At 38.4% G+C, this 23676-nt stretch overlaps 1 long non-coding RNA gene across 1 annotated transcript; it reads right to left on the bottom strand.

Annotated features, from left to right (window-relative positions):
- Positions 1–2816: 2816 nt before the first annotated feature.
- LOC148122245 (uncharacterized) lies at positions 2817–17871 on the bottom strand. Its single transcript, XR_015737617.1, has 4 exons — positions 17751–17871; positions 14490–14534; positions 6345–6447; positions 2817–2898 (listed from the first exon to the last, which is right to left on the bottom strand). It is a non-coding gene; the product is annotated as an uncharacterized LOC148122245 (long non-coding RNA).
- Positions 17872–23676: the final 5805 nt, after the last annotated feature.

Below are 23676 nucleotides of genomic sequence, written 5' to 3'. Positions count from 1 at the left end.
GGAATTGAATTGAAGAACCTGACACTAATCCAAACAGCTATGAACACCTGATTTTTAACAAAGATGTCAAAATTTTACAATAGAAAAAAAGAAATCATCTTCAACAAATGGTTGTGGCATAACTGGATGTCAACATGTAGAAGAATGTGAATAGGTTTATACCTATCACCATAAACAAAACTCCTCACATCCAAGTGGATTAAGAACCTCAACATAAATCTAGTTACACTGAACCTGATAGATGAGAAAGTGGGAAATAGCCTTGAACACATTGGTACAAGGAACCATTTCCTAAATATAATACTAGTAGAACAGACACTGAAAGCAACAATTAATAAATGGGATCTCCTGAAACTGAGAAGCTGCTGAAAGGCAAAGGACATGGTAAATAAAGCAAAACAGCAGCCTACAGAATGAGAAAAGATTTTCATTAATCCCACATCTGACAAAGAGAGCTGATCTCCAAAGTATATGAGAAACTCAAAGAAGTAGACACCAAAATACTAAATAATCCAATTAAAAATAATGGAGTACAGTTTTAAACAGAGAATTATCAACAGAAGAATCTCAAATAGCCAAAAGACATTTAAAAAATTGTTCAACATCCTTAGTCATCAGAGAAATGCAAATCAAAACAACTCTGAGATACTATTTTACACCTGCCATTATGGCTAAGATAAAAAAAAAACACTGATGACAGTCTATATTGGAGAGAGTATGGAGTAAGAGGAACACTCCTCCACGCTGAGAGGAAAACAAACTATCTTAGTTAAGGGAGCCATTTTAGGGTTTGCAAGAGACTTGACTCTAGAGGGGTTCCCAGTTCCAAGGAGAAGTCCCCAGATTGTTCCTTGGGCAGCAGAGGAGAGGGTGCCTGAACTGGCCTTGTCCCATAGCCACACTAATGAATATCTTGCATATCACCATAGAATCTTGATCTGGCAATGGATGGAGATAGAGACAGAGACCCACATTGGAGCCCTGGACTGAGCTCCCAAGGCCCAAATGAGGAACAGAAGGAGGGAGAACATGAGCAAGGAAGTCAGGACAACGAGGGATGCGTCCACCCACTTAGACGGTGGGACTGATCTAATGGGAGCTCACCAAGGCCAGCTGGACTGGGGCTGACCGAGCAAGTGATCAAACCGGACCCTCTGAATGTGGCTGTCAATGAGGGCTGACTGAGAAGCCAAGGACAATGGCACTGGGTTTTGATTCTACTGCATTGACTGACTTTGTGAGAGCCTGGTTTGTTTGGATACTCACCTTTATAGACCTGGATGGAGCGGGGAGGACCTTGGACTTCCCATGGGGCAAGGAACCCTGACTGCTCTTAGGACTTGAGAGGGAGGGGAAGGTGGGGAGAAGGAGGGAAAAGGGAGGCGGGGAGGAGGTAGAAATTTTTAATATATATCTTAAAAAAAAGAGGGGGAAGTGCACAGTTGCTTTGGAAACACAATAGTAGAGGACATTAAATTAATGGAAAAGATGCCTCTGGAAAAAAAAAGAAAATCAGTATGGCATTTTCTCAGACAATTGGGAATTAATCTACTCCAAGACTCAGCAATACCACTCTTGGGAATATACTCAAAGGGTTCTCAAGCATACTGCAAGGACATTTGCTCAACTATGTACATAACAGCATTATTTATAATTGCTAGAATGTAGAAATAACCTAGATGCCCCTCAACTGAAGAATGGATAAAGAAAATATGATACATTTACACAATAAAGTATTATTCAGCTGCAAAATCAATTGCACCATGAAATTTGCAAGGAAATGGATGGAGCTAAAAGTCATCATCCTGAGTGAGGTAACCCAGACCCAGAAAGGCAAACATGGTATGTACTTACTCATAAGTGTATATTAGATGTAAAGCAAAGGATAACCAGGTTATGACTTAGGGTCTCAGAGAAGCTAGGTAACAAGGAGGACCCTAAGAGGGACAAGCATGAATGACCTTAAGATCTCCTGAGTAAACTGAGAAAGGGGGAAAAGAGGGAAGGGTAAGAGGGATATGAAAACGAGGGAATGGGATAATTGAATTGGGGGAGGGACACAGAGGGAGAGAAATAAAAGAGATAATTTGATAGAGGGGCCATTATGGAGTTAAGGAGAAACCTCTCACTAGGGAAACATCAAGGAATACCCAAGAATGATCCCAGCTAAGACTTCTAGCAATAATGGAGAAGGTATCTGAACTGGCTTTCTCCTGTAATCAGACCGGTGACTATTCTAATTGTCATCATAGAACCTTCATCCAATAACAGAGGAAAGCAGATGCACAAAAACACAGTCAAGCATTGGGCCGAGCTCCTGGAGTCCAGTTAAAGAGAGGGAGGAGGGATTATATGAGCAAGGGGTGTCAAGATCATGATGAGGAAACTTACAGATATAGCTGACCTGAGCAAGTGGGAGCTCATGGACTCTGGACTGACAGCTGGGGAGCCTACATGGGACTGAACTAGGCCCTCTGAATGTGGGTGACAATTATGTGACTTGGTCTCTTTGTTGGGTTCCTGACAGTGGGACCTGGTTTTATACATGCTGCATGTCTGACTTTTTGGATCCAATTTGATATGGTGGGATACCATACTCAGCCTTGATACAAGGAGAAAGGACTTGGCTCTGCCTTAACTTGATATGCCACACTTTGTTGACTTCCCATGGGAGGCCTTATCTTCTCTGAGAAGTAGATGAAAGAAAGGGAAGGGTGAGTGGGAGGAGGAGATCAGCACATGAGAAGGGGAGGGAGGGGGAACTATGTTTGGTACATAAACTGAATTTAAACATTTTAAAAAGTAGTAGATACTGACCTGTAAGCAAGTATTTTCATGATACAGTGGTAGAATGTCTCCATTTCCAGATCAGATGAGGAACCTGATTGGTCATAGAAGCTGTGTGAAGGCATGAAATCAAGTCAGACTGTCAGAGTATGGCTTCTGTTCCTCACACTCATTTTCTTTGCCTTTTGGGTTCCTTTGCCTACCTAGAGTCTAGTTCTGTTGTTTAGAGTACCTCAGTCTATCTTTGGAGGCCTTTCATGGCCCATTGATGAGAGGGTTGATATGACTGACCACTGAGGTTTTTGACCACTCATTACAAAATGATCTTTTCATGATCCAAGATAAATCAAACTCTTTCATCCTCCTTTTATCTTAATTGGAGAAACATAAAAACTGAAATGACCAGAGAACCTGAGGAAGTCAACAGAAAAGACTCTATTTATTTCTGCTTTTGAAGTTCCTGGAGTACCTTTGATTTTTTTGATCTCCTGTGGTTTGTTTTTCATTAATTTCTTCAGTTCTTTGAAGTGTAGACTATACCCAAGGATTATGACGTCACAGGTTATATGCTGTCCAACTTCATTGAGAATTAGCTCAAATGAAAGCAGCCTGACACTCACATCTTACACATATAATCCATGATTTGTAATGTGTTGTGGCTAGCATCTACTGTTTATAATAAAGGATCTGTAATCAATAATCCAGGGTAGAGTGGGAATTATGAATTGATATGTGTTCCTCCAAAATGTGTATACTGGAGTCTTAATAGTAGGACTGTATTTGTAGACAAGGGACTTAGGTAATTAATGTTAAATGAGTCATTTGTGTGGTTGTGAAACATAATACATTTGCATCTATAAGGAAAGATTGATCATTAGGTCCAGGAACATAGGCACATAGAGAAAAGGCCAGAGAATGAATGATACACCGAAGGGGCACACATCTAAATGTAAGATAAAGTGCCTTAACAGACATAAGTTTTTGATAATACCTTGACTACCGTCTTCCACAATTGAGAGAAAATGCATTTATGTTGTTTAAGTTTGTAGACTTTGTGGTCATGACATAAACAAATAGATCTCAGTACTCTGAAGTGAGGCGCTGTTGTCATATGTATCTCAGAAATATCTAACCAATATGTAAGTGTCTTTGGTATGGGAAAAAACTGGAAGAGACAATTTTTCTCATGCCTGTATTTCATCTACTTTTAAAATGTCTAAAGTGTCTTGAAATGATGGTTGGTAAACATGAATACTAAATGTGATCATTGTGAGTCTAAGACACAAATGAAAAACATACTCATAACTGGGGAAGGGAATATTTTTATAAGGTAGAAAGTTTCTTGGATGCATTGTGCACTTACACTACTGTTTTGTGGAAATTTGGGCCTGTATGCTTGAGGTTTTAAGGAAGTGGTCTGTCTTACTGTGTATAGTAAGCAGCAGAAAGACAGAAACAAGCAGAACAAACTATTAAGCAAAACAAACTGAATTTGATTTGAAAACTTCACCATCTGTCCACATTGCAAAACTCAGAACATGTGTTCTTCTAAGAGCAAGATAAAACGGAAATGTTACTACACCGTGAGACCAATCTAGGAGTTGATCAGTCAATTGACAGAAGTCAGATGTGAAGGTGAACTTCTAGCAACTGAGACGTTGCCAGTTTGGATTGAAAGAAAAAAACAGATGAAATAAAGGAAGAGTTTCAGCTCTCTGGCACTTTACAAAATGAAACAGCATAGCTACTGGGATCTACAAAGACCCTCTTTCGTGGTCTTGGGAAGAGGATCAACCAAAACTAATGAAGTATGAGAAGCCATATTAAAACCTGATAGTTGGTAAGGGAAGTGATTTAAGGGTGAAATAGTGCCTCCTAGCCTCACATTTGGACACTTGATTCTCAGCTGATGGTGCTCTTTAGGAAGATATAGAACCTTTAAGAGGCAGAGCTACATGGGAGAAAGTGGGTCCCTAGAAATAGGCCTTGAAATTTATAGTTGAGCACCGATTCCTGTTCATTCTCTGCTCAGTGACTGAAGATGTAATACAGTCAGCCACTCACTGCTCATACTGCCGTGCTGCCACTACCTGCCCCATTGCAGTCTTCCTGCCATGATGGGCTATATTCCTTTGGAGCTGCAAGCCAAAATAATCATTCTCCTTAAACTGTTTTGGTATTTTTTTCATAGTAATAAAAAGTACCTAGTATAGTAAGCTACTCAAAAGGTAAAATAAAACAAGTTTGAATGGGGGATAAACTGTTTGGGTGGATAATGCTGATCTTAGAAGTCAAAGGTGGTTAAACAAAAATATCAGTGTGAAACCTAAGTTACCTCTGTAGGAGTGGTTATCCTGAGATATCCCTAAGCTACTACATATCCTGCAGTTTATTGCCCTCAGAAACTAGTTGGTAAAACAGTACTGTTGAAGGTACCACATATCTTGGTTCTAGGAAAGAAATCTAACTGGAGTTGGGCCAATAGTTCCCGCTCTGCTGAGTAGTCATTGCAAGAAGGTATATTTAAGCTTGTGGGAGGAGAATTGCCATCCATGATATCACCCAGTTCTGGATCCCATTTGCAACAGCATCCTACAAGGTATGATGAGCCCTCTGGAACAGTAGTTGCAAGTTTGTTATGAGAGTAAGCAGCTCTTTCAGATAGGCTTTGATACCTAGTCCACAGAAGGGAATTCACATCGGGTCCTTCAAATTTGGACAACTGGTGTGGGAGAATTGTCTCTATTCTGTCAATCATGTTTAAAACAAACGCTGATTGGCCAGGCAGGAGGTGTAGGCGGGGAAACCAGAAAGGAAGTGGAAATGATGCAAGAAGAGCAGGAGAATTCTGCGGAGGAGGAAGTTGGTTCCTCCCACTCCAGCCCAGATCACCGAAGCAGCAGGGTGTGAGCTGCCCCACTGAAAAAGGTACTGAGCCTCATGGCTAACATAGATCAGAACAATGGGTTAATCAAGATGTGAGAGTTAGCCAGTAAGAAGCCTGACCTAACGGGCCAATCAGCTTTATAACTTAAAGAAATCTCTGTGTTATTTTCTTTGGGGCTAAACAGGCTGGGGGAACAGGGCAGGACAAAAACTCCGAACAAGCTGGCCCTCTCATGTTACAGACAACAGCTCATAAGTAGGGAGGTCACAGACAGACTCTAGTGAAGAAGGTTTTGCTCCTGTTTTGCTAATGAACAGGCTGTGCTGGTCAAACTGTCTTCTAGTTGACTATCCTTATACCCATAGAATCATGCTGAAATGTGCGCTGGTCAGTGAAGTTACCTTTTTACTTTTTTTTTTTTCAAAATTCAGTGGTCACTGCTGAGGCTTATAAGTAGTCAAAATAGAGAGAATAAATGAATTTGAATACCTAGCTGTTGGAGGAGGCCGCTTGTTTGTCCTGCCCACCCAGAACCAAAATAGCCACACAGAAACTATATTAATTAAAACACAGCTTCGCCCATTAGCTCTAACTTCTTATTGGCTAACTCTTACATCTTCATTTAATGCATTTTTAGTAATCTGTGCATCACCACAAGGTCATGACTTACCAGCAAAGTTTCAGCATGTCTCCGGCAGCTCCAAGGCTTCTCTCTTTCCATTTTCCTTCTCCCAGCATTCAGCCCAGTTTTCCCCATCTGCCTAAGTTCTGCCCTATCAACAGACAAAGGAAATTTCTTTATTCATTAACCAATAAAAGCAACACATAAACAGAAGGGCCTCCCACACCACCAAGCAATTAGTCACCCAAAACACTCCTCCAAGGCTTAGAGACACATCACAGAAGAAGATGTTGAAAGATTGTAAGAATTATAGGAGCAAAGGAAGTGAAAAGGAATGCTAACAAGAAAGGACATGGCTGTTGCACTCTCGAACTCACAATAAAGGTGGTTTGTGTGCACAGGACTGGACCTGTCAACACCTTGCTATTTGGAAGGGAGGGGATTATGGGACCATGCTGCCTTGAATATTTGTACAAGTAAGAGTTGGTGAGAAGGGAGAGATTTTCTTCAGTGTAGTCTTAGGTATGGTTCATAACCTTTGGGTTGGAAAATTCTTGCCTATGCCTATAAAAACAACCCTAGTGGAGCTTAAGTTCATATAAAGAGATATGAAAGTAGAAAGTGGATTAGTTGTGAATAGAAAGGGGGCTAAGTGAAGGAGAAAAGAAACACAGAAGAGTAATGGGAATGGGTGAATATAATATAAATATATTATGGGAAAGCACTAAAATGATATGAAGGCTTTTTTTTGCATGGTTAATATATGCTAACAAAAGCACTTAAAGTGGAAAATTGTGACTTTTAAAGTGATCCAGAAGTTACCAGAACTGCCCCTCTCTCAAGAGGTAAGAGTAAAAGTTGGCTTCCTCTTCAGTTTAAAAGTCTGGTTTCTGCTTTTGACCACAGCATATCAGGATGCTCCTGAAGATTGGCTCAAGGACAAGGTTATGCCCAGAATGCAAGATAGGGAAAGCTCAAAGCCCTGAGAGTTAATTTGCCTCAAGGTCTTAAGGGCACAGAGGCAAAAAGGGCAGGGCGCAAACTCTCCGAGAAATCCCCTGAACTAAAGGGATATTCTGGTTTATGTGAGTTTTCAGGGGCTGACAGGAAGTTTCACACCATGTGATTTAGTCTACATGACTTCACACATGGTGCTAGGCAGAGCCATACATGTCTTTTGTAGCTTTCAGGGTAAGGTACTTTGAGGTCATAACCCAACATGACTTCTTAACTCCCGGTCACAGAGAGAGAGAGAGAGAGAGAGAGAGAGGGTCAGGGGATGTGCACTTACTTTTCCTAGGTACAAATCTGGACTGGTCACTTAAAGAAACAAGCATGTATATGACAGGCCTGTAACCTAATACTCTCATCCCTTTTTATGAAAAAAAGAGATAAATGATTTTGAGGAAATGAAAGTGAAGTTGGTGACTCAAGGGACAATGGACAAATGACTTCAATCTCTGACTTCTCTGAGCTGGCTTGGATATTAACAGGACTGGAACTGGGGCCTTTTTGTCTCCCAATAGAATTATTCAGGTGTTGGTCTCTGGGGCAGAAGTTGGAATTTAGATTTATGTAGCAACAAATCTCTGTGAGTTTGAGGCCAAACATGATGGCACATGCCTTTAATCCCAGCACTTGGGAGACAGAGACAGAAGGATCTACAGAGTAAGTTCTAGGACAGTCAAAGAAACCCTGTCTCAAAAAAAAAACAATTAAAACATGAAAATAAAAGAAGTAGAGTTTTAAAAAATGTGGCATAAAGATGGAAAATACACAGACTCTGGATATTATATGTTATTGTGTTGTCTTTAAATTGTTTGCTGAGAAAGGAACAACAGCTGCTAAAGACATTTTATTATAAACACTGCTGGATTAATGCAACCTATATATTTTGAAAATGCCTTGACTTCAAAATTTAAGTAAAACGATATGTTACTTTGAAAAAGAGGTTTTGTATTTGTTTCCACAGGAAATGAAAGGCTGTAGATTCATTCTGGGTTAAGAAAAATAAGGTATGTTCGAGGAAGTCCCCCTGAAAAATCTCCAATGAAAACAGATAGCCCAGATGATCCAGTGTTACAGAGCAGCTCTGTTGCAGTTTCCTCTATGTTGTACATCCAAAACAACTTCAAGACTTTTGGCTGAAATGATCCAGGCTCACAGAACACTCTAGTCAGGACTTGATCATAATTCTACATTTTCTTTGGGTTCCCATAAGATTATCAGTACTTCCAGTCAACATGAAGTAGCCTAGAAAACTATGCCCACATTCCCCAAAAATGAATTATGAATGTTTGTCTTTGTTTAGAGAGTTGGTTACAAGTTGTGATGGATAATGGTGAGGAAAAAAGTTAAGAAAAGCAATTTAGATTCAGAATTCTTGTTTTGAAAAGAAAAAAAAGGGAAATGCTGTGAGAGAACACTCTTGCACACCGTAAAGATTTGTTATTTATACTAGTTAAATAAAATGCTGATTTGCTAGTAGCCAGGCAGGAAGTTTATGAGGGACAACCAGACTAGGAGAACTCTGGAAAGAGGAAAGGCAGAGATGCAATCATTAGCTAGATGAAGAGGAAGCAAGATGATAATACCTCACCAAGATAAGGTACCAAGTCACATGGCTAGACATAAATAAAAATTAAGTGCTAATTTAAAATGTAAGAGATAGGTATTGACAAGCCTGAGCAATAGGCCAATAGTTTATAATTAAAATTATCCTCTGTGTGTTTATTTGGAACTGAATGACTGTGGGACCAGGTAGGACAGAAACTTCTGTCTACAGACATCTTCCACATGAGTCCATTGCACATGCTGGATAGTGGTCTGGGCATGTCACTATGCCCAGTGATAGGCAGGGGTGCACTTTTCTAAGAATCAAAGTAGTTATTTAAGGAATAATCACAGGTATAGGATAGGAGGTCCATGAAGAGGTATGAAATTAATTTTGAAATGAATTTGTTAAGGGGAAAGGTGAGATAAATGGAATTAATGGCAAAGTAGGCACTCAGAATGACATGTTCTTTGATATGCACTATGGGTCATGGAAGGCTGTGGAAAAGGCATCCGAAGAAAATACAGGATTTGACAGTATTGTAATAACTATTATTAAAATTAATCCCGGTAAGCAGTTTTTGAGTTTCTGCCACAGGATTTTAACTAAAACACAGAGGCAGGTAATGAATTGGCCAAGGCATTGTTTCTGGCTTTGGATCATGATCTTGTAGCTCCACACAGCCATTGTCATCAGTTGTTCGTATTCTACTAATTGTGTTTTATTGTTCTTCTGCTCGAGAAATATAGTTTTCTGTCCCATGTTGCTGAGATAAAAATATATCCTGTGATCTGATAAAGATGAGACTGTGCAGTCAAGAGGCAGATCTTCAGAAGAGAGAAATTACTATTAAAAATATTATGAGAGAAAGTCATGTATCATATTAAAGGATTGATCATTATAACCTGGTCTGATTGTTGTATTGTCATCTGCTATAAAATGATATTGTATTTGTGATATCATAGAAGTATTATATTTAACATTAAAATAATTAAGTCTAGAGAAGCCGATGAAGATGGGAAAATCCACAGATATGGCTAACCTGAATTACTGGGAACTCATGGACTCTGGACTGACTGGTAGGAACCTGTATGAGACTGAACTAAGTCCTCTAAATGTGGGTGACAATTGTATTGCTTGGTCTGGTTGTGGGACCCATGGCAGAAAGGCATGTATTTATCCATGGTGCATGTACTGACATTTTGGAACCGTTCTTTATAGTTAGATACAAACCTTGCTCTGCCTTGATAAGAGGAGGAGGGACTTGGTCCTGCCCCAATTGAATAGGCCAGACTTTGTTGACTCCCCATGGGAGGCCTTATCCTGTCTGAGGAATAGATGCTGGAGAAAGAGAATGGGAGGAGAAAGAGAAGGAGAAGGAGAAGATAGGGAACTGTGGTTGCTATGTAAAATGAATTTTAAAATTAAAATAGAAAGGAGAAACAGATGCAACAAACAGATGTTTTAATTTAGATGAGAAGAGTTCGTTTGCATCTTTAGAAATCTCCAATATGGTAAATAGAGTTAAAGTTAGAGAAATGTTCTCATCAGTTGGACACAGGTGATTTAATAATATAGGCGATTAGAATCAGCAAGGAGTTATATCTAAAACATAATTAAAGTGAGGATAAAATGTCTTCTTTACCTGTAGTCCTAATAAATCAAAATTAGTATTATTTTGATCAAGTAGAAATATGCCAAGTAAAATTCCAAATTTCCCTTATTTTTATTTTCTCTCTTTCTCTTTTTCTTTTCAATTCTGACTCATTCAGCAACTCCTCATATCACCTTTTACTTTATACTGCTCTATCTTATTTTTTAAATTACTTCATTAGATGGCTTATGGATTTTTGTTAATTACAAAGGTGATGGAGTCATTTAAATACAATCTATCCGAAGGAGAATTGAAAGTAGAGTTACACTTGATTTCCATCTTAATTAACTACTAAAGCATGAATTACAAAATAATAATTTTTGTCCTGCAACAATTTAGTGTTTTATTACAAGTCTGACAATATTCCCATCAATAATGTTTGGGGTAAGAATTAACAACCAGTACTAAAACTTGGTTAAGGTCATACCTTAGAAAACAACCTTCAGGCTGTGCAGTCATGGCACACGCCTTTAATTAAGCATTGGGGAGGCAGAGGCAGGTGGATCACTCGAACAGGAGTTTGAGACCAGCCTGTTCTACAAGAGCTAGTTCCAGAACAGGATCCAAAACTACAGAGAAACCCTAGACATTTTCCTTCAATTTTCTCATCACTCTTTATCTGACTCTGCAACTAATTGTGTCTTTTCATATGTGTATCATGGTTGCCATCTGGAGAGATGTAATAACATAGCTTCATTCCACAAACACTATTTATAGTACATATTACATCCACTTGAATAAGTATATTGCATTCTATTAAAGTCCTTGCAAATATTTTCCTGGAGAAAGAGATTTTTAAATTGAATATTTTTTGGACAACCGTATACTTCTCTATCAAATGTGTGAATTTTCTTACTACCCAACCTCCTGTTCTCTGCATAGCTGAAGCAAACAAAACAGGATCTCTAGGACAGGAATGTTTCTTTCCTATCTAGATCAAGTGTTTTATCTTCTCCAGAATGGTTCCCATCCTAAAATGTCATTCTTAAGCCTAATTCTACTTCTTCCTATCTTGACTTCCAAGACTCAGAATATTACATTATCTCTTTTTCCAGATCCATGACATATGGACTTGTTTTTCTGTGAGATTTCTATTTATTTAAATAAGTCTGCTTCTGATTTTGTGTATATCTATATATCTTTTGAAAGATAATTAATAACATCTAATTAGTTTTTGTATACAGCTTAAAAAACACAACCATATATATGCACTGAATTTTCTTTATCCATTTATCTATTGTGGGCATCAAAGCTTGTTATTTTTCTTACCTATTGTAAATAGTACATCAATAAACATATGTGAAAGTATCTCCATTGAAAAATACAGAATTTTTTGGACATATGCCCAGGGATCATACTTACTTTTATTTTTTATTTTTTCGTTAGACTCGTTTATTCAAGTATCCGAAAACACTCTTTCCACTTCCTCCCCTCCTCCCAATACCCTCCCACTCCCCCCACACCCTTTCCTCCTCCCTCACCATTCCCAAGAGCAGTTAGGGTTTCCTGTCCTGTGGGAAATCCAAGTTCCTCCCCCCTCCCTCCAGGTCCAAGAAGGTGAGCATTCAAACAGACCAGGATCCCAAAAAGCCAGTCCATGCAGAGGAAACAAGACCCAGTGCCATTGTCAATGGCTTCTCAGTCTTCATTTGGACCTTGGGGGCTCAGTCAGCCCCCATGTCAGCCACATTCAGAGAATCCGGTTTGATCACATGCTCGTTAAGTCCCAGTCCAGCTGGCCTTGGTGAACTCTCATTCGATCAGTCCCCTTGTATCAGTGGGTGAATGCACCCTTCGCGGTCCTGACTTCCAGTGCTCCAGTGTGGGTCTCAGTCTCTATTTCCATCCATCGTCGGATGAAGGCCCATTCTGATTTTGCTTTCTTTGCTCACGATCTCCCTCCCTGGCATATGGATTTTTTGAAAAACTCAGGGAGTCTTTTTTCTTTCTAATCATTTGTCTTTGCACTATTTCCATGCCTCAAGTCCCCCTAGGGACTAGATTCTTTCTTTTTAACTTTTATACATATAAGTTTGTACATTATCCTTTGTTGGAAATCTAGGAATCCTTAATTCTCAAATGCTTTAACCCTTAGAGTAGTACCATTTCACTGCCAAATGAAAGTAATAGACAAAATCAGTCTTGCTAAAGTTGACATCTGATTGTGCCTCCACTGAAAAGGGAATTCTTTATTCCTCAATGCTTGTTTTTGAGATGTTTGCTCATGAAGTCCCGAAGCAGGGATGGTCTCTATACTTGAATATACCATGTGGTTTCCCCACAGGAAAGACAGAAGTGTATGAAGCCAGACTGAACTTCATGCAGACTTTTAGAAAGTTTGGCTATCTTGACCAAGGAAATAACTTTTCCTTGGAGATTAGAGCAGCAGAAAATGAGATTATCCCAAGGATGTTTCCATTTGTTAAAAAAAATTCATGTTGTTTCTACCATCATTTCGTCATGATGTTTCCATGACTAATTTCTTCTTATATATGCATAGACAAAAGTAGAATGTTAGAGAAGGAAGAGATGAAAATATTTAATATTGCAGTATCTTAGGGCAGACTTATGATTCTCAGTTGGCAATATAAGGCAAATACTTCCTGTGACATCTGAAACAGCGCTGCATGCTAGAATATGTCCAGGATCTATTTTACAGGTGTGGGAACCACGGCTTCAAGACTTTAGATGAATTGCAGGAGAACATGTATCTAGTAAGTTGTAAATCTCAACTTCGAATTGTCTTTTTTTCCTTTTGCGATGATTACACTGGAATAAAAGCACTGACCATTCTAGCTTTCTAAACATTCTATTTGTAAATGGATCATTATAACTGGGAGAGCTATTCTTTGATTTTCTTCCCATATGTTTCTATATTGGCAAATAAGAACCAGGATGGATTACTTCAGTGATTTTGTTTAACTTGTATGATACAGCATGAGATTGTTCTTTGTTTCTTGTAATTAATGTTTGGGTTTTTTTTGGAGGAGCCATGCAAAGCTTGTGGGCTGTACCTTTTTAACAAGAGAAGCAGATGACCTGGTAAAATGAATTCTGTGTTTAATTAGAGCAAAGAGACATGTTTTATAGGGAAACTATTTCACCTGTTAGATGGAAAAACACCTCATTTTGTAAGCAAAAGTAACTAACTGATTTGAGTGATCTATAATAGAGTCACATTGTAGGAAATGGTGTATTTGGTTAAATTTAGAACACATAATTTTAAATCTGAATTGTAATCCCCTGAGTGAATATTTTTGTCCATCCTATTCATAGCAATAACCTCACACTTACGATACTGAATAATGGCATTTTAGTCACTTAATAAACATTAGTTAGATGAATGAATAAAAATTTTGGATAATATTAAATCATAAGGAGTTTTGGCATAAGTAACTCACTAGAATATGGAAATGAATAATTAACTGTATAAGAGGCTATTACTTTTCAGCATTGTTTCAATTTTACCATAACTCAAAAAGGCTTGAACATTTCTTAACTAACACTTTCATTTGGCACCCACTACAACTAAGCCCCTAGGAGACAATCTTGTTCCACTTATTTTAACTGTCCATTTCCCTTATATCTTTTTTTAAATTTGCCATTAAGCTTTCCAAATGTAAAATATACTTGAGAAGATGTTCTTTAATTAATATAAAGAGATGCATGCCTGATTTAAAATAATGTTTATTTAAGTAAATGTAGAAGTTTTGTATATGAGAAGAAAGCAAAATAAAAAAGAACTGATTCCTAGGTTTAATGCTAAACAAGAGAGAAGGTATTGGAGTTAATGATGTGGATATTGACCCTTGCCAACTTCTCTAAGTACCGCAGAAGCGGGGCTATGAAGTCTGCAACATCATCCAGTTTGGGATTCGAATTTGTGATCACTTATATAAATTCATTAACACCATTTTAGAATGTGGACAAATACCTAAGTGTTTGTATGGCATTATTCTGGCTGGGTTTTGAAAAGAATACTTACAGAATGTAACTGCTTCAGGTGCAGGTTCAAAGTTCAAGTGAAAACCTTCAGAAAGAAACAAAATTGACAGACATCAGTCAGTCACTTTTATATTATAATAAATACACCTGAAAGATTGATAAGTTCATAACACAAAGGTAGCAACAGTGATAATCATAAAAAAATCTAACCAGAATGGAGGGAATATACATTGATTACATATCTAATTTTTAAAAGGTGCCCACGAACTGAACGCCTCTGAGATTTGCAAGCACTAGTACGTAATAAAGCGGAACTCATTGCTTTAAAGGCAATTCGCTGGGTGTTCACTGACTGATGACTTGAAACTCAAATACTGCATAGTCACAGAAATGACATTGTGTTTCTTGTTATTTAACTTTGAGATTAGACAGCAGTTTCCACCCAGCTGAAAATCAAGGCATGGATTTTATCCATGTTCTTCCAGGTAGGAAATGTCACTCATCCCCTCAATAGCCTAATGATAATGGCAGGCAGAAGAGGCTCAGCAAATGTTAACTTGTGGTGAGAATAAAAAAACGTTCATCTGGTTCTTTATGTCTTCTTTACTTATTTTTTTTTGTATTTGAACATCAATTCTACTAATCCTGGAAGTAAATAGTAATTACTATTTTTTCAAAAAATATGTTTGTTATTCTCATATTTCCATTCTCTCATTATGCTAAGATTACGTAGAAAATGTCTTGCATCAGAAATGTGCGATGATGGTAAGAATTTTAAAAATTGAACTGCTTTCTATTTAGATACAAGGAGAGATTAAATAGTCTATTCCAGAATAATATTGTTCTGTTAAGCAGTTAGTGAAAGCTTCCATTCCTGATATTGTCTATATGTGAAACAGGAGACTGGAGGGAGAATGCTACACTAGTCTTCCATTTGGTTCTCACCGTCAGAAGCTGGTCTGGTTCAGCACCAAAGACATCCTACTGACATCTGTCTCAGTCTCTGCTCTTTGAGGGCTGGAAGGCTTACGGGTACCTCTCATCTATAACTAAGCCTCAGAAGAACTCCTGTCTGCACATCATGCTCCTCCAGAAAGGCGAGAACTTTTTGTAGTGCTGTCACACATTTTATGATTACTAATTCTTAGTACTTGTTTTTCCAAGTAGGTAGATGTTAATGTCACTTGATATGAGAATTTAGAATGAGAAAGAAACAGGAAGTAAAAATAAAAGAGTACAAAATCAAGAACCCTGAGTTGGCAAGAAGTCATTAGAATTCAATGAGGAAGGGTACTGGGTTTGAATTAATTAATATAAGTTTGGATCCTGTCTCAGTACTGACTACTACCCTGTTCTTACTGATATAAGTTTCAGCTCTTTAAAAATCATTTCCCTATAAAGTTTCAGAGTTCAAAAAGCAGATGTTATGACTTCAAATGTCAACATACACACTAAGTTTAATATGTAAAAATAGCTTATTCATCTATCTTTTGGAGTGGTGACAGCTGAATGGTTAGAATGGAAGTACTCTTGACTCACAGGTATGGTGGACTGCACAGCCACCCACACAGCATCATAAACACCCTACCAAGACCCTGGTTTTCCATGAAGAGAGGTCTAATTACTGTTTACTTAGTAAATTCTCACTCACCTAAGCTTAATTTTTGCTTGTTTCTAACCAATATATCATAAAATTATCAAAAGAAGTTGGAAGTTTCTAATCTTGCACTGCCATAAGTAAAATTGCTATTTGTATTTCCTGAGAGTATAATATGTACAAGAGGACCTAAAAATTTCCTCGATATGTCTAGTGTTACATAACCCTTGACAAAAGGGAAGTATAAAGGATGCCACAGCTCTTTTTCACTCTTTCACATGCTCACTCCTGAAGAATTTAAGAGTCTGCAAAGAAGTATTTGTTAGTGGGAACACAGCCTGCAGTTTCTCATAATCTCCAGGATGTGACTAAGTTCTGAATTTTCAATTGTTCCTTAAGACTTTAGCTCTGGTCTTGGGAAGGTGAAGGCCATACACTAGGTAAGCCACACCTGCTTTCACTTACACAAGAATGACTCAGAAAGAGAGGAAATGACCTTGAACACATATGACTCCACAGAGCTGTGGAAACAATGTACCTCCAGAGAGCCACTGAAGTAGACAGTACAAACTGAGGCTTTTTTTCTGACTGTGCTTAAAGTACAAAGACTGGAGAGGATGTTGGTTTTTCAAATTCCATCCATGATGTTGTACCTATTATTTACCAGAAGGTTAATTCCATTACAGTTAAAAGACAATCAAAAGCAAATAAAAAGCAGAGGGAGGAAGAGAAAAGGGGGAGGGAAAAGAAATGAGGAAATGAAGAAGTCAATACAGAAATAAGGCAAAGGCAAAACCATTAACCAGGTGAGGGTTTTATGACTGTTATACTCATAGAGAGGGGCTAAGGCAGGAGGATCCTTGTAAGAGAAGAGAGTCACTTGTTGGTTCCTGCTGCTCAGAACCAAAATAATCACACAGAAACTGTATTATTTAAGTCACCTCTTGACCCATTAGCTCTAGGTACTTGTTGGATAACTCTTACATATTAATGTAACCCATCTCCATTAATCTGTGCATCACCACAAGGTCGTGGCCTACCAGCAAAGTTTCAACACATCTGTCTCTGGCGCTGGTTCAATGGTGTCTGTCTGACACAACCTCCCTTTCCCCAGCATTCCATTTAGCTTTCCCCACCTAGCTCTGTTCCCCTATAGCTTTGCTATAGGCCCAAAGCAGTTCCTTTATTAACCAATAATATTCACAGTATACGGAGGGGAATCCCACACCACCCTCCCTTGTTTGTTTAAATGAAAATGAAGGTTTTAACTTTAGCATAGCAAAATTACATATAACAAAACAGGTATCAAGCATGAATTACAATTATATTATTTGTATCTATTTTATCTCTAATTATAATTAAGTATAAATTATTTTATTACTATCAATTTTTCAACTCCATCAAAGACTCCAGAAGGATATAATATTATCTAAGTAAACAAGAATTACATTGTAAGCAACTTTCAAAACTCTAAAAGTGACAGAGACATCTCGCTGCCTGGACAGTCACTCAAAGTTCTTCTCTTTCATTGGGGCATCCATCTTCAGCCTACAGGTCCATAATATTCAGCAGACTTTTCCATGAGGCAGGAAATTTCAAAGACAGTTCCACCTATATTGTCAGCTTGTCCATCACATTATCTGTGTCCTGCAGAATGTTTGGCAAACTCTTTCATGTAGCAGGAACCTGGAAGTACTGTCTCACCTTTAGGCAAGTTCAGCAGTAATTTCTTTTTGGGTCTTGCATGTCCAGTTTATCAAGCAGTCCAGGCAAGATCAGTTTCTTGCCCAAATGGCCAACCAACTCCCTAAGGAGCCTTCCCAATGCCCATCTTCCTCGTGAAATAAATTGATATTGCCAGGAGCAGATGTGCCTCATTGTCATGAAAAGTTCTAAGTTCTTTCCTGTAGTCTTTGAAAGATTTGAAGAATGCCTATTCACCTGAAAAACATCTCTATACATGTACAAAATCTAACTAACATGACTATAAGCTTGACTAATTTAGATGACTATCTATTAATCCATATTTCTTAATTATAATTTATATTGTAAATAAATAGTAAAAACACAATACCCTAATCATGATCAGAAATATATGTACACAGTATAACAAAATTTATCTTAAATTTGTATAAATAAAACAAGATCCTTATCAAAGCAAATTATTCATTTCTATAGCATATCCCCCTTTGAATGTAAATAAACATTTATAGACAGTATTTGGGAATATGGGTGCTGTTCTGCTCAAACTTCTTCCTGCTGTTTATTGGGTGAAGTAATTTTTTGAAGGTTCTTCTATGGCAACCTTTCAGTGGCTTTTGGTTCATCAAACCACATAAGCCTGGAATCAATCCACAGGTTCTCATCCTTTGTGGAAACAAAAGAAGAACCTCTTTTCCAAAGCAACATATTCTTAGATTCATATTTTGAAATCAAGATACCTTTGAAATATATATGTTGGCTTAGCTTAGCAGTCAAGATATCTCTCAGTCAAATACCTCTCTGCACTCAAAAATTCAAAGAAAACAGAATAATATACATAATCCATACTCTTTGTGAATTTTCCACCTTTCCATGGCTTGTTTTACTCTATTACTTTTTCTACAAGTGTAATGTTTATTTTATTATCTTTATTCCTTTAATCTATGACTTTCTGTACTCTGGCTTTGTAAAGACTTTGTTTTATTTTTTTTTAAAAAAACATTTACTTCTTATTATAACTCTTTGTGCTTTTTTTCTTCTCTCTTCCAAGCCTACATACATTTATCTAATACTGTGACCCATTTAGAGGTCTTTTATGTCTGAATCTGTTTTTATTGTGTATCTATAAGTCTTTTCTGACCAGGACAGCTTCTTAAAATGCTAAGTGCTTCTTAAAAATTTAAGCTATGCATTGCTAGGAGTAATATGGCATTGTCTGCTTGCCCTACCCATTCCAGCATGGCAGAGTTGCTTGCAGTCTCTGAGAGCCATGCACACTGCCCCACTTCCAGGCACTCAGTTGGGTGAAAGTTACCATCAAGTAAAATCACAGCAGGCTGTTCACAAACCCCATCCAAATACTTGGTCTCCCAAAAGAGCCAGAGGTCATGCTTGCAGCATGGTCCAGCAAACTGACCTTGTTAAACAGTGCTGCTTTTTTTCTACTGCTGCTGAGTCAGGAAAAACTCTCTTAAGGGAGCTGCAGCATGCCATCAACAAACAGCAAGAAGCTGTGTTAAACTCTATATTTTTGTGTCTACAATTCCTTTTCAAGCCCTCTAAGGTTTTGTTTTGTTTTTTGTTTTTTATTTTTTTATTTATTCATTTATTAAAAATTTCCACCTCTTCATCGCCTCTCTTTTCCCTCCCCTTCCCAACCTCCCCCTCCTTCTCAAGTCCTAAGAGCAGTCAGGGTTCCCTGGCCCATGGGAAGTCCAAGGTCCTCTCCCCTCCATCCAGGTCTATAAAGGTGAGCATCCAAACAAACCAGGCTTCCACAAAGTCAGTCCATGCAGTAGAATCAAAACCCAGTGCCATTGTCCTTGGCTTCTCAGTCAGCCCTCATTGACAGCCACATTCAGAGGGTCCGGTTTGATCACTTGCTCGGTCAGCCCCAGTCCAGCTGGCCTTGGTGAACTCCCATTAGATCAGTCCCTCCATCTCAGTGGGTGGACACACCTCTCGTTGTCCTGACTTCCTTGCTCATGTTCTCCCTCCTTCTGTTCCTCATTTGGACCTTGGAAGCTCAGTCCAGTGCTCCACTGTGGGTCTCTGTCTCTATCTCCATCCATAGCCAGATGAAGGTTCTATGGTGATATGCAAGATATTTATCAGTGTGGCTATGGGACAAGGCCAGTTCAGGAACCCTCTCCTCTGCTGCCAAAGGAACAATCTGGGGACGTCTCTTTGGAACTGGGAACCCCTCTAGAGACAAGTCTCTTGCAAATCCTAAAATGGCTCCCTTAATTAAGGTATTTACTTCCCTGCTCCCATATCCACCCTTCCTCCATCCCACCCATCCCATTCCCCCAAGCTCTCCTGAATCCTCCCCTTCTCCCTTCTCTCTACCCATCTCTCCCTACATCTACCCCTATACCCCCGTGCATCCAAGTTTTGCCTGGCAATCTTGTCTACTTCCAATATCAAGGAGGAAAACTATATGATTTTCACCTTCTTATTTAACTTCTCTAGGATCACTACTTATAGGCTCAATGTCCTTTAATTATGGGCTAGAATCCACTTATGAGTGATGATATATTCCTCTTTTTGGGTCTGTTTTACCTCATTCAGTAAAGCATTTTCTATTTCCATCCATTTGCATGCAGAATTCAAGATGTCATTGTTTTTTTTATCACTGAGTAAAACTCCAATATGTATATGTTCCACACCTTCTTTAACCATTTTTCTATTGAGGGGCACCTAGGTTGTTTCCAGGTTCTGGCTATTACAAATAGTGCTGTTATGAACATAGTTGAACAAATGCTTTTGTAGTATGATAGGGCATCTCTTGGGTATATTCCCAAAAGTGGAAAGCTGGATCCTGAGGTAGGTTGACTCCCAGTTTCCTGAGAAACCGCCACACTGATTTCCAAAGTGACTGCACAAGTTTGCATTCCCACCAACAATGGATGAATGTTCCCCTCACTCCACATCCTCTCCAGCATAGGCTACATTGGTGTTTTTGATTTTAGCTATTATGACAGGTGTAATGATAGTGTACATAAGCCACCCCAAAAACTCTACCAGAGAACTCATACAGCTGATCAACAGCTTTAGTACTGTGGCAGGATACTAGATCAACTTCAAAAGATCAGTTGCCCTCCTATACACAAAGAACAAAGATACAGAGAGGGAAATCAGAGAAACATCATCTTTCAGGATAGCCACAAATACCATAAAGTACCTTGGGGTAACTCTAACCAAGGAAGTGAAAGATCTTTTTGAAAAGAACTTTAAGGTTCTGAAGAAAGAAATTGAAGAGGATACCAGAAAATGGAAGAATCTCCCATGCTCTTGGATTGGGAGGATCAACATAGTAAAAATGGTAATTCTTCCAAAAGCAATCTATAGATTCAGTGTGATCCCGATCAAAATCCCAGCGAAATTCTTCACAGACCTTGAGTGAGCAGTAATAAAATGTATATGGCTCAACAAAACACCCAGGATAGCCAAAACAATCCTATACAATAAAAGTACTTCTGGAGGCATTACCATGCCTGACTTCAAACTCTATTACAGAGCTACAGTAATGAAAAGCTGCTTGGTATTGGCACAAAAACAGAAATGTTGACCAATAGAATCAAATAGAAGACCCAGACCTTAATCCACAAACCTATGAACACCTGATTTTCGACAAAGGAGCTAAAACTATAGAATGGAAGAAAGAAAGCACCTTTAACAAATGGTACTGACATAACTGGATGTCAACCTGTAGAAGAATGAAAATAGATCCTTATCTATCACCATACACAAAACTCAAGTCCAAATGGATTAAAGACCTCAATTTTAATTTGACCACATTGAGCCCGACAGAAGAGAAAATGGGAAGTAGTCTACAAGACATGGACACAGGAGACCACTTCTTAGGTAGAAACCCAGTAGCACAGACAATAAGAGCAACAATGAATAAATCGGACCTTCTGAAACTGAGAAGCTTCTGTAAAGCAAAGGACACTGTCAGTAAGACAAAAAGGCAACCTTCTGTCTGGAAGAAGACCTTCACCAACCCCTCATCAGACAAAGGTCTGATCTCCAAAATATACAAAGAACTCAAGAAACTAGACACTAAAACTCTAATTAACCCAATTAAAAAATGGGGTACTGAACTGAACAGAGAATTTCCAACAGAAGAAATTCGAATGGCCAAAAGACACTTAAAGTCATGCTCAACCTCCTTAGCGATCAGGGAAATGCAAATCAAAACAACTTTGAGATGCCATCTTATGCCTTCTAAGGTTTTAAGTAGATTTTAGTCAACCACATTGGCACCAATTTTGTGGAGGAGAGCCGCTTGTTGCTTCCTGTTGCTCAGAACCGAAATAATCAACAGAAACTGTATTATTTAGACCAACTCTTGGTCCATTAGGTCTAGCTTCTTATTGGCTAACTCTTACATATTTATGTAACCCAGCTCCATTAATCTGTGCAGCACCACAAGGTCGTGACCTACCAGCAAAGTTTCAGCATATCTCTCTCCGGCAGCAACTTCATGGCTTCTCTCTGACTCCGCTTCCATTCTCTTAGCATTCCATCTAGTTTTCCCCACCTAGTTCTGTTCCCCTGTATCTTTGCTATAGGCTCAAAGCAGTTTCTTTATTAAACAATGATATTCATAGCATACAGAGGGGAATCCCACATCAGATCCCTACACATTTGAAGTCAGCATGAATAGGCTGCACAGTGAGTTCTGAATTTATCTGTGTTACATAATGAGACAATGTCTTAAATAAAATAACCAAAAATAAATGAATTAATTAATAATAAATAAATAAAGGAAAAGAAAAGAGATAGAAAAACATGAACACATAATAACAAAAAGAACGATAAAATTTAGAGCTTATTTTGTGTTTTTAAAATAACCTACATGTTCTAAAGTTTAGACCACAAAAATTAATTCTTTGAAGCTATTTTATTGTTTTCACAATTCTTCCAAACCTCTCTGTTACTAAAAAGAGAGAAACATGGAGTCCATTACTCTTGAGGCAAATGGTTTATTTAGGAGATCCTGGCAAAGCTGCTAGTCAAGGGAAAATATCTATTTGGTCAAGGTCAAGTTTCAACCTTATCATAGAAAGTAGAAATCAGTTCTTTGAAGGTAACCTGTGAAAGAACAGGGAAGGAGAATGTGTCCTTCCCCGAAGAGGCAGTTAAAAGAAGGAATGGTCCCTTAACTAGACTTAGCGACATTTGACCTTTTTTATATTTCTGACTGAAGCAGGTGCAGAAAAAGTCCCAAGAAAGTAACTTGAAAAGCTGGATCCCTGGAAGTGTGGGAGGATGGAGTTTGACTCTTTTGAGAAAAGGGGAATGGAGAAGACTTCTGAGGGTGTCACCAGATCTGAGGCTTTTCACAGCAGAAAGAGGATCAGTGGCAGAATGATGTATACACCTCTCTTCCAACCTACCCTGAAAGACAGGAAGTCCAAGCCTGCTGTGCAGACAGCACTGTGCAGAGCTGGGGAATTTACCCTGAGATGAATGGAACCTGCCCTTCAGCTTGCAGGTCTCTGCCTTTTGTCAGGATGATTACTAATTTGTGGAATATAAAATTCATTTCCACCATCCCCATTTTATTGTTTACTTGAAAGGGGGGTCAAGGAAAGAGCCAGAAACTCACTCTGACCTGTTGCTCACCTTATAGTATCCAAGTACAAACGTCTGTGATCCTAAAAGGAACTAAGATCTGTAATCCCAGCACCCTGGAGAACCTGCCAAGTCACCGTTTGCTTCATCTCTAAGCTTTAACAGACTGCTCAAAGCTTAAGTTTGTTTATATTTTCAATAAAAATGTTGTATTTACCTTGACATGAACAAGAGGTTATTAGAGAAATGGAAGGAGTTGTGCATATTGAGTTAATTAACTAGTAAGACTTCAGTATGATGAAAATAAAATTAAGTCGGAACTTTCAGTTCTAATTGATTGGACTGA

Source organism: Myodes glareolus, chromosome 4, assembly GCF_982192425.1.
Source record: "Myodes glareolus chromosome 4, mMyoGla1.1, whole genome shotgun sequence".
In the NCBI taxonomy this organism is placed as follows: domain Eukaryota; kingdom Metazoa; phylum Chordata; class Mammalia; order Rodentia; family Cricetidae; genus Myodes; species Myodes glareolus.
This window is presented reverse-complemented; position numbering and strand designations above follow the sequence as displayed.